Source organism: Helianthus annuus, chromosome 13, assembly GCF_002127325.2.
Source record: "Helianthus annuus cultivar XRQ/B chromosome 13, HanXRQr2.0-SUNRISE, whole genome shotgun sequence".
In the NCBI taxonomy this organism is placed as follows: Eukaryota; Viridiplantae; Streptophyta; class Magnoliopsida; order Asterales; family Asteraceae; genus Helianthus; species Helianthus annuus.
In genome coordinates this window covers 129,493,287-129,502,425 of record NC_035445.2, presented here as the reverse complement: position 1 = coordinate 129,502,425, position 9,139 = coordinate 129,493,287, and the positions used below count along the sequence as shown (strand labels likewise).

The 9,139-nt window shown below is 46.6% G+C and overlaps 1 non-coding gene across 1 annotated transcript; it reads right to left on the bottom strand.

The window, feature by feature from the left end:
• Positions 1-8,709: 8,709 nt before the first annotated feature.
• On the bottom strand, positions 8,710-8,816 carry LOC118486133. Its single transcript, XR_004877989.1, has one exon. It is a non-coding gene; the product is annotated as a small nucleolar RNA R71 (small nucleolar RNA).
• Positions 8,817-9,139: the final 323 nt, after the last annotated feature.

Below are 9,139 nucleotides of genomic sequence, written 5' to 3'. Positions count from 1 at the left end.
ATGAATAAATTGAGATAAATTAGAGGATGAAGCATTGACTGTCTAACCATCCTACTCGAAGCTACAAATCTTACTCTTTCATCAAGTGGCATGCTCCTTTGGTCAAGGTGCAATAATAAAGGGGATGAGAAATGTTAAATATTCATCTCAAGTAATGTGGGAGGGGATATAGTTGATATACTAAATAATGTAACTCATGTTTCACCATAGTTTATAGGGTTGAAAAAAAAGATTTTTTTGGGTACTAATATATTTGAAGAAACACTGATCTAATTAGAGAGTTAATTAGATTGGTTTATGTTCCTTTCATGATGGTTAATCTTCTTAAGGATATTTGAGCTCCGACTTGGTAAACTGATCCTGCAAAACAAAACACCGTTACTCGTTAAGAGGGGAATGTGGGGGTTTCCCTCTTAACCAGGCTCCGGCGTGAGAATAAGCGACTGCTTTGAGAGTAATTAAGTGCTAAGAGTGAGAGTAGAGGGAATAGAATGTTTAACCTGTGGAATGAGGTCTCTATTTATAGCCGGAGAGGTGTAAGGGGTTATGGGCTGATGGGCCTTGGGCTGGAAGCGGACAACAAAACGGATATGCTCTTTGTCTTACTTGCGTCGACCGCTTAGTGGCTTCTAGACGTTCGTCGGTGCTGGCGCACCTTGATTGGAGCCACGTGTCATTGTTGTCGGCCTTGTTGTCCTTCTGTCATCAGCAGACAAGTGGAGATCGTGGGACAGTTGTCTCCCTCCTCTGATTGGTGCCACGTAGGCGTCCTTGTGTACTTTTCGTCAGGCGATCATGGCGCACGATTGACCAGAGCCTGCTAGACGCTCATTGGCTCCTTTTACTGCCACTTGTACCTTATGTACCACTGTAGGTAGCCGTGCGCTTCCCTACCGAGTGGCTCTTGTTGGACAGCAAACTAACCCGCGCGGGGTTAGCATGCTCATTTGTTCCATTGTTTTATGCTAAGTGTTGATATCTGAGCCTCTTGTGGGCCTTGCCTCGCGCGGGATAAACTACAACGTGTGTAGGTCGCGCGTGGATATTATTAATAAGTTTTCTGAAATAAGGAGTATGGTCTCGCGCGCAACCTGGGCGGAGGTTTGCGCGACTTTTTGGGACCATACCCCTTCAAGTCCCCCCAGTCCAGTGCTGCACCATGCGCAACGCAAGTGGTTGGAGTTCTGGACTTAATAAAGATAAGAGAAATAAGTGTGATAGGGGAAATGTTCTTTCGATCCTGATTGGTGTGGCGCATGTGGAAAATGTTGTTTTCAATTGCGCAGGTACCAAGGCAGGTCTTTAGGGATTATTGTTTGTCTGATCAGGCGCGCAGGTTTATTGGAGGTGACGTTTAGCTTGCGCGACTCATGTAACTTTTGCATGAAGTTACTTGTAATTTTTATGGCGGGAAACTTCGAAATTTGAACTTCTGACAAGTTGGTTGGATAAGTCGCTGAGTGCGACGTTTGAGTTGACCTCTGGCACGGGTGTCATCATGCCGTCTGCGGCGGTTGCACTTCGTGTCAGGAGAGTGAGGCCCACGCGCGCGTGGTAGCCGTCACCACTGGTTTTCCGCTTGACGTGGCAGCCTCTCGTTGGTTAGCCTAGCGGCGAAAGCGGCACGGTTACCCATCGCATTAAATGCGATGGGTATATATAATCGAAGAGAGGTGAGAGGTTCTCACCTCTCTTCGTTGTTTTCTCTCAAACCTCTTTGCATCTTCAAGGTTGTTCTTCAGTTCTTCAAAATATCTTCAAATCTTCAAGTTTTTCCAGAAGTTTTTTCCGATATGAGTGAAGAACATCAAGAAATTGCTGCTGCTGAGGAAGGTCCAGTGCCTGTCCTCAAATGGGATCTAGGTCTCTTCGAACAGATTGTTCGGAGTTTCCGATTCCCACCGGAGTGGGATGCCCGGTATCCGGCTCAGGGCCAGACCGCGGCTGATGCACCACCGGGTTATATTACCCTATATGAAGACTTTTTCCTTCAGGGTAACTTTAGGTTACCAGCTACAAACTTCCTGGGGCATATTCTTCATTACTACAACTTCCATCTGTCACAGATAAGCCCACCTGGGATGGTTAGGGTTCGTCATTTCGAATTCCTATGCCGATCTCATGGCATCGAACCATCGGTAGAGAAGTTTCGGGCCTTCTACCAGTTGCAGAGGACGATGGGTTTTTTCTCGTTTGCAAGCCGTGGTGCGGCGAAGAAGATTCTGCTAAATCCCCCCAAGAGTTTCCATGACTGGAAACCCAAGTTTTTATTCATCCGTGAAAAGGTGTTGCCGATTGCCATGCCCTTCCGGGATTGGACTGAGGCGATACCGAAGGAAGACCTTCCGATTCCTAAGAAGGCCCAGTGGTATCAACAGCTGACCCCAACCCCAAATCGGGTGTTTGGGGAGAACGTTTTGGTAGCGGCTAAGATGAGTGACCAGTGGTCACCCAACAGAAGGGAGGTTCCGGTGTTGAAGATCGGCGATCAAGGTCAGTTATCTCTTTTTTTCCTTTTTTCAAGTACTTTGCTTTAATTGTTACTTACTTACATTCACGTTTAGAGGCGCAACTGTATCAAGCTGCCTTCTCCACATTTGGTGGTTCCATGGGCGTGCGCCCATTGCGCGATGATGAAGAAAGCTGGTATGACCAGATTAAGGGCAACTTCATGTTTCCGGTTGAAGGTGCCTTTGCTTCGCCGCCAACCGCTACTGAAGGTGCGCAATATCCTAAACCTCGTCCTTTGCGCTCTGTGACTTCTGCTGGGAAAGAGATTCTCTATCTTTCCAGCGAGGAGTCAGTAGGGTCTTCCAACGGCGAGCTAAGTTCGTGGTCTAAAATCTTTGCAGGTGTGTTGCGCGACCTGGGGATTGACCCAGAGGAGAAGAAAAAGAAACCCCTGAAGAAGAAGAAGACCAAGGTCGATCCGGAAGTGACCAGCAAGGGTACTGGCCCGAGTCGCGCAACTACTGCTGCTGTCAAAGGTACTCTTCGCCTTCGTCAAAGTGACTTAGATGATTATGTGATAATCAGCGATTCATTTGAAGGCTTGTCGCGTACAGCTAAGGCAAAAACTGGTGCAGGTGGCTCGAAAAGCTCTGGGAGCGCGGGTTCTCGTAACCCTGATGCTGGCGCGACCCCTGAAGATGACGAGGCGGAAGAAGAAGATGTGGCTGCCCAACTGGTTGGCAGGAAGAGAGGTAGGAGCGAAACCACGGCAGGTGTGGCTTCCGCGCCTACTGCTGTTGTGCTTCCCGTGGTTGGGAAAACGAGCAACTTGCGCTCGTTGTATAAATTTTCTCCGGGTATGTTCTTTGCTTCTCTTCTTAATACTTTTCTCTTTGCTTAAATGTACTTGCATTATTTTTGCAGAGATCAAGAAGAAGACCCCTGAGAAGGGTGTCACGTTCAGTGAGGCTGCGTCGAAGAGGCCGAAGATTACTATCAAGTCCTCTGATACTGCTGCTCAGGACGCCGCGAAGGCTGATGAGGCGCAGCGAAAGGCGGAGGAGAATCAGAGGAGAGAAGAAGCAAAGAAGAAGAAGATTGAGGAGGAGAAGAGGAGGAAGGATGAAGAAGAGAGAAAGAGGAAGGAGGAGGAGGAGAGAAAAAGGAAGGCGGAGGAGGAGAGGGTGGCCGAAGCGGCGAAGAAGAGGGCCCTGGAGGAGTTAGAAAAGAAGAAAGCTATGGAGCAGCCTGTTAATGTTCAAGGGCCTGAGGTTACAAACCCTACCCACTCCGCGCATGTCATTACTTCTAAGGGTACGGGTCGATACGCTTCTAGCAGCGCGAGCTCTGGTGGTGCAGGGGGTTTTAACCCAAACGTGATCGGGGCGAAGGACACCGTTGGCGATATCTACTATAAAACTTACAATGAAGAAGAACGCGGCGATGCTCCTCACCAAGCCCCTTGGAGCTTAAAGCAAAAAGATACATTTCATGAATTTGGCCCTTGCCGCGAGTGGTTTTTGAATTCGTTTACCCCTGTAGAGGTCAACCGGCAAAGGGCAAAACCCCATGAATTGTTATATCGCACCTTTATACTTGGAGAGGCCAACGCTCGTGCTGCCAATCACCAGATAGTTCGTGAATGGCGAACAATGGTTAGAGAGCGCGCCGACTGGGAGGCTTATCGTGAGCGCTCGTTAAAACGTATTGCTGAGTTTGAAAAGTCCAAGGCTGCTCTTGGTGAGGAGAGAGCCAAATTTGAAGCCGATAAGAAGGCCGAGGAATGGGGCCGCGAAGGCCTGCAAAAGAAACTCCACAATGTTGAGGAGCAACTGGCCAAGGAGAAGGCCGAGTTCAAACGTATCTGTGCCCAAGACAACGAGCGCGCCTACGCGGCTCGACAGAAGATTGTTGATCTTGAGGCTAAAGTTGCTGATTTGACATCGAAGGTCGAGGAGGCGCATGGAGAGAAAGCTGCCAAGCAGCAGATGGAGGTTAGTTTATTTGTTTTCATTTATTCTTGCTATGTTGTTAACAAACTGGCCTAAGTTGTTTTGTCGATTTCCAGGTTGAGTTGTCTGAAGCCAAGGTGCAGCTGTCCAGCAAGGACAGAGATCTCCACGCCAAGGACGCTGAGATTGCGGAGCTCAAACGTCGCTTGAACGAGCAAATCGACAGATGTGAGTCGTTGGAGATCGACCTGGAGGCCGAGAGGGTTAAGGCTGCTACAGCTGAGAAGGCGCGTGCCGTCAGCACTGCCGCGCTTAACGTGGCTCAGACCAACTACTCCGAGGCCCAAGGCATCGTTGATACGCTTGTCTCGGAGGCTGAATGGATGCGCACTCGTGGAGTAGTGCTGGTGAGTTTGTACTTCTGTCTTTTATGTTTCCATCTTGCTAAGGGTTGTCCTTAACGCTTTTCTTTTGTTGAAGGTTGCCAACTCCATCTTAAATGCTGGCGAGCTAGATCGCGCCGTTGCTGCTCTCACGGATGTGGCGCGTGCGGTGGGTCATCGAGGAGGTTACTTGGAATGTGCCGGTCACGTTGAGCAGATGCTAGGGCAAGAATTTGATGTAAGCCATTGCTCGGTGATTGGACGTGCTGATGCTGCGCTTGCACATGCTGAAAACTCGTATGACAACCTTACCTTGCCTATCATGGATCTGGTTGTGAAATCTTTGAAGAAAGACGACTGGTGTCAGCGTCTTAAAGCAGTCCTCGATCCACCAGTTACCGTCGAATTATCCGATGAAGAACCAGCTGGTGATGACGGTGGAGATGGTGATGATGATGGCAACGATGACGATGGTGAGGATGACAGAGATGATGATGGTGATCGACGCGATGAATAGAATAGGTTGTTGAATAGGTTGTTGATAGGCGTTTGTGCCTTGTAATTGTCTTTTGCAACTTGATTGTAAATGCTGCGCTGTTGCGCAAGTTTATTATATGAATCGTTTTCGTTTTTTCCGTTGCAATTATTGCATTGCTGTCAAAACTTAGGTTAAATTAGCTCGAATAAATGGAAGTGTCTTTTAAGTAAAAGGTGACCGCCCGGTCTCGCGCTTTGTTCGCGGAGGACCTTGGAGGCGGTTCTTGTCAACAAATTTTTAGAATGCTGGAGTGTTTTCGCGCTAATCAAAAGTTTAGCATGCATTTGTAACGAAAAAGTGTAATAGAAAAACATGTCGTATGTTTTCATTAAGTCTGGAATGGGCGCATAGGCCTTCATACATTAATTGCTAATGGCGTATAGCCGACATAGGAAAGTAAAAACGGGCGCAAGGCCGAAGTAAGTTATATATAACATTTGCGCAGTTGTTGCGCGTTCCATGTTCGTGGTAAGATGTGGCCATCTAGGGTGCGTAACTTGTAGGCCCCTTTGCCCAGGACCTCGTGGATCAGGTATGGGCCTTCCCATTTAGGTGCCAACTTTCCTGGACGTTCCGCATTTGACGCTTCATTGTCGCGGAAGACGTATTCCCCTGGGGTGAAGGTACATATGCGGACCCTTGTGTTGTAGTACCTTTCTAGCTGGGTCTTGTACTTGGCCTCTTTAATTCGCGCGATTTCGCGCCTCTCTTCTAACAAGTCCAAGTCGAGGCGTCTTTCCGCTTCATTGTCAATTGTGTTGACCGCTGTCATGCGTGGTGAGGGTAGGCCAATTGATGTGTGTAAAATGCAACATATAAAACACATCAATTAAGGCATAAAACTAACCCTTTTTAAGTACTAATGTTGGAAAAAGAGTGTTTTTGTCTTCCTTTTGTATTTTCAGGATGAAATGAGCTCAAAATCACAAAAGAAGCAAAAAGACCACTAATTCTACCATAAATACAAGAAAAGGAACAAAAGTAGACTGCCCGGACCCTCAATGGCACCTTCCAAGGCAAAAAGAAGGAAACAGAGTCTGAACACGCCCCGTGTCCAGCGAACACGGGGGCGTGCCCAGGAAGCAGCAGAAAAGACAAACCAGTAGAAGCTTCCATTGCCCACCACGGGGCCGTGTCCAGCGAGCACGGGGGCGTGGTGAAAGTACAGCAGACGCATTAATTGTAATTCGCAATTACAATTAATGAAGAGAGAGAGTGTCAGGCGGGCACGGGGCCGTGTCCAGCGGACACGGGGCCGTGTCCAGCCTTCTGTTCAGCCTATAAATAGAGGAGCTTGGCTTCATTCTCTCTCATCCCTTGGCACACCACCTCTCTCACACTTCATCCACCACCCACCACCACCATAACACCATCATCCACCACCATCATCCATTGTCCATCGTAGAGTGTGTGAGTCGTCTCGGGATCCAAGATTGATCGTAAGAGTTCTTGACAATCAAGGCCATGTTTGCCTAAGTCTCTTACATCACTTGGTGAAGACAAGTGTTTAGTATAATACTTTTTATTTTTAATCTTTTGCACTTTTTATTTGGTTTTGTATTAATGACTTTAATAACTAGTTACTTATGTTGAAGGTGATCTTTCCTTATCGTTTGTCCGTGGTGTCTTGGCGTTATTTTACTGTCTATATAAAATAAAAGATTTTCACCATTCATATCTCCACGGTCTATATGGAGGTATGTTGGCTACCTGGTCGGGGGTTAAGGGAACGGTTTGGTAAGGGTCTTGCCCTTGTTCAGCGTTTAGAGGTCCTGCTTGGGACCTGGGTCAAATTTAGTAGGATCTCCTTCAATGCCCATAGGTATTGGATGGCGGGGATCCAAACTCTTTGACCCCCTCATAAGTTAACTACTATTAATACTATAACCCGGCTATTTAGGACTGTATCCCTGCTGACTCAGACTACTTAGCCGAGGGTAACGTCACCGCCAAAAGCGGGGCCTACCATAATTTGCATTAATAACTTAATTCATTATCTTTCAATAATCCGACCCTTTAGGATTGTATCCTTGCTGACTCAAACTACTGGGTTGAGGGTAACGTCGCCTTCAAAAGAGGGGCCTACTACAATAACTAAGATAATCTCTTAAACAAGTGCAAAAGTGCGAAAATAATAAAAGGTTATACTAATACACGTGTCGGAACCAAGTGATTCATCTTGTCTATCTGTTTTTTTTATTTTATTTTTATTTTCAGCATTTAGTTAGTTTTTATTTTTCTTAGTTTAAAACATTTTTCTAACCTTTTTGATTTGATTAGACGTTGAGGATAAACCGGTATTAAAAGCTCTTGTGTCCTTGGACGATCTCGGTATCTTACCAACACTATACTACGTCCACGATGGGTGCACTTGCCCATATGTGTGCTTAGTGTTAGTAAATATCGTGTTTTATAAATTTAAAACTTGGCTAAAAGTGTAAAAAGGGCTTAAATATATATCTAAAAACATATATACACTAACACGCATCAAGTTTTTGGCGCCGTTGCCGGGGACACAAGGATTTTAAGAAAGTTAGGAATCAACGGCCTAATCATATTTTTATTTTTCTTTAATTTTTTAGGATTTTTTTTTTATTTTTTTTAGCTTCTGCAGAGCTCAGCACGGGGCCGTGCCTGGTCGGACACGGGCCGTGCTCAGCAAAGTTACTGGCAGTTTTTGTTTTTCAAGTTACAGAAGGCTGACCACGGGGCCGTGCCGGTGCAACACGGGGCCGTGTCCAACTTCCAGTAACTGGGATCTGGAAAACAATCACTGTATTTCCGACCACGGGGCCGTGTTCGCTCAACACGGGGCCGTGGTGAACCTTCTGACCGACATTCTTTTTTGTTTTTATTGCAGGACTTGGAACCCGACACCATCCTCACGTAGTGTATGAGCTCCAGTTCCAATAAAGACATAAAAGAACCGCTAGAAGAACCCGAACGCTTTCTCAGAAAAAGGTTAAAAGCCAAAAACCAAGAGAAGGTTTCGGGTGATCCACCCCCAATGGCGGACCAACGTACCCTTATGGATTATCTACGGCCCACCGTAGGTAATCTAGGCGCCGCTATCAATGCTCCGAATGTCGAAGCCAATAACTTCGAGCTTCGACCGCATTTGATACAAATGCTCCAAAACTCCGCAACCTTCCACGGGCTTGCGGACGAGGATCCCCATCTACATATAACTAATTTCTTAGAAATATGTGATACCTTTCGGATCAATGGGGCATCAAACGACGCCATCCGCCTCCGTATGTTTCCATTCTCACTGAAAGACCGAGCGAAAGCTTGGCTCAACACCCTCCCAGCTGGATCGGTAAACACCTGGGATGAACTAGCCCAAAAATTTCTATATAAGTATTTCCCTCCTTCTAAAACTGCTAAATTAATGGCTGAAATTAATACATACTCACAAGAGGACGGGGAATCCTTATATGAAACTTGGGAAAGGTTCAAGGAGCTATTACGCAAGTGCCCCCATCACGGCCTCGCAATATGGCAACAAGTATCCACTTTCTACAATGGATTGTTGCCACATACTAGGCAGACACTTGATTCTAGCTCCGGGGGACTTTTAGGTAATCGACGCCCACACGAAATATATAATCAAATTGAGGAAATTGCTCAAACCAATTTTCAATGGCACACTCCCCGGGGAAATAAGTCTATCGCCCCGGGCGCCCATAAGGTCGACGAAAGCACCTCTTTACAAGCCCAAATCGAGGCCCTTTCTTCAAAAATAAAAAAAATTAGAAATGACAAAAACAGTCTCGGTTATGGCTTGTGAGGGGTGTGGTGGGTCACATGAAAAT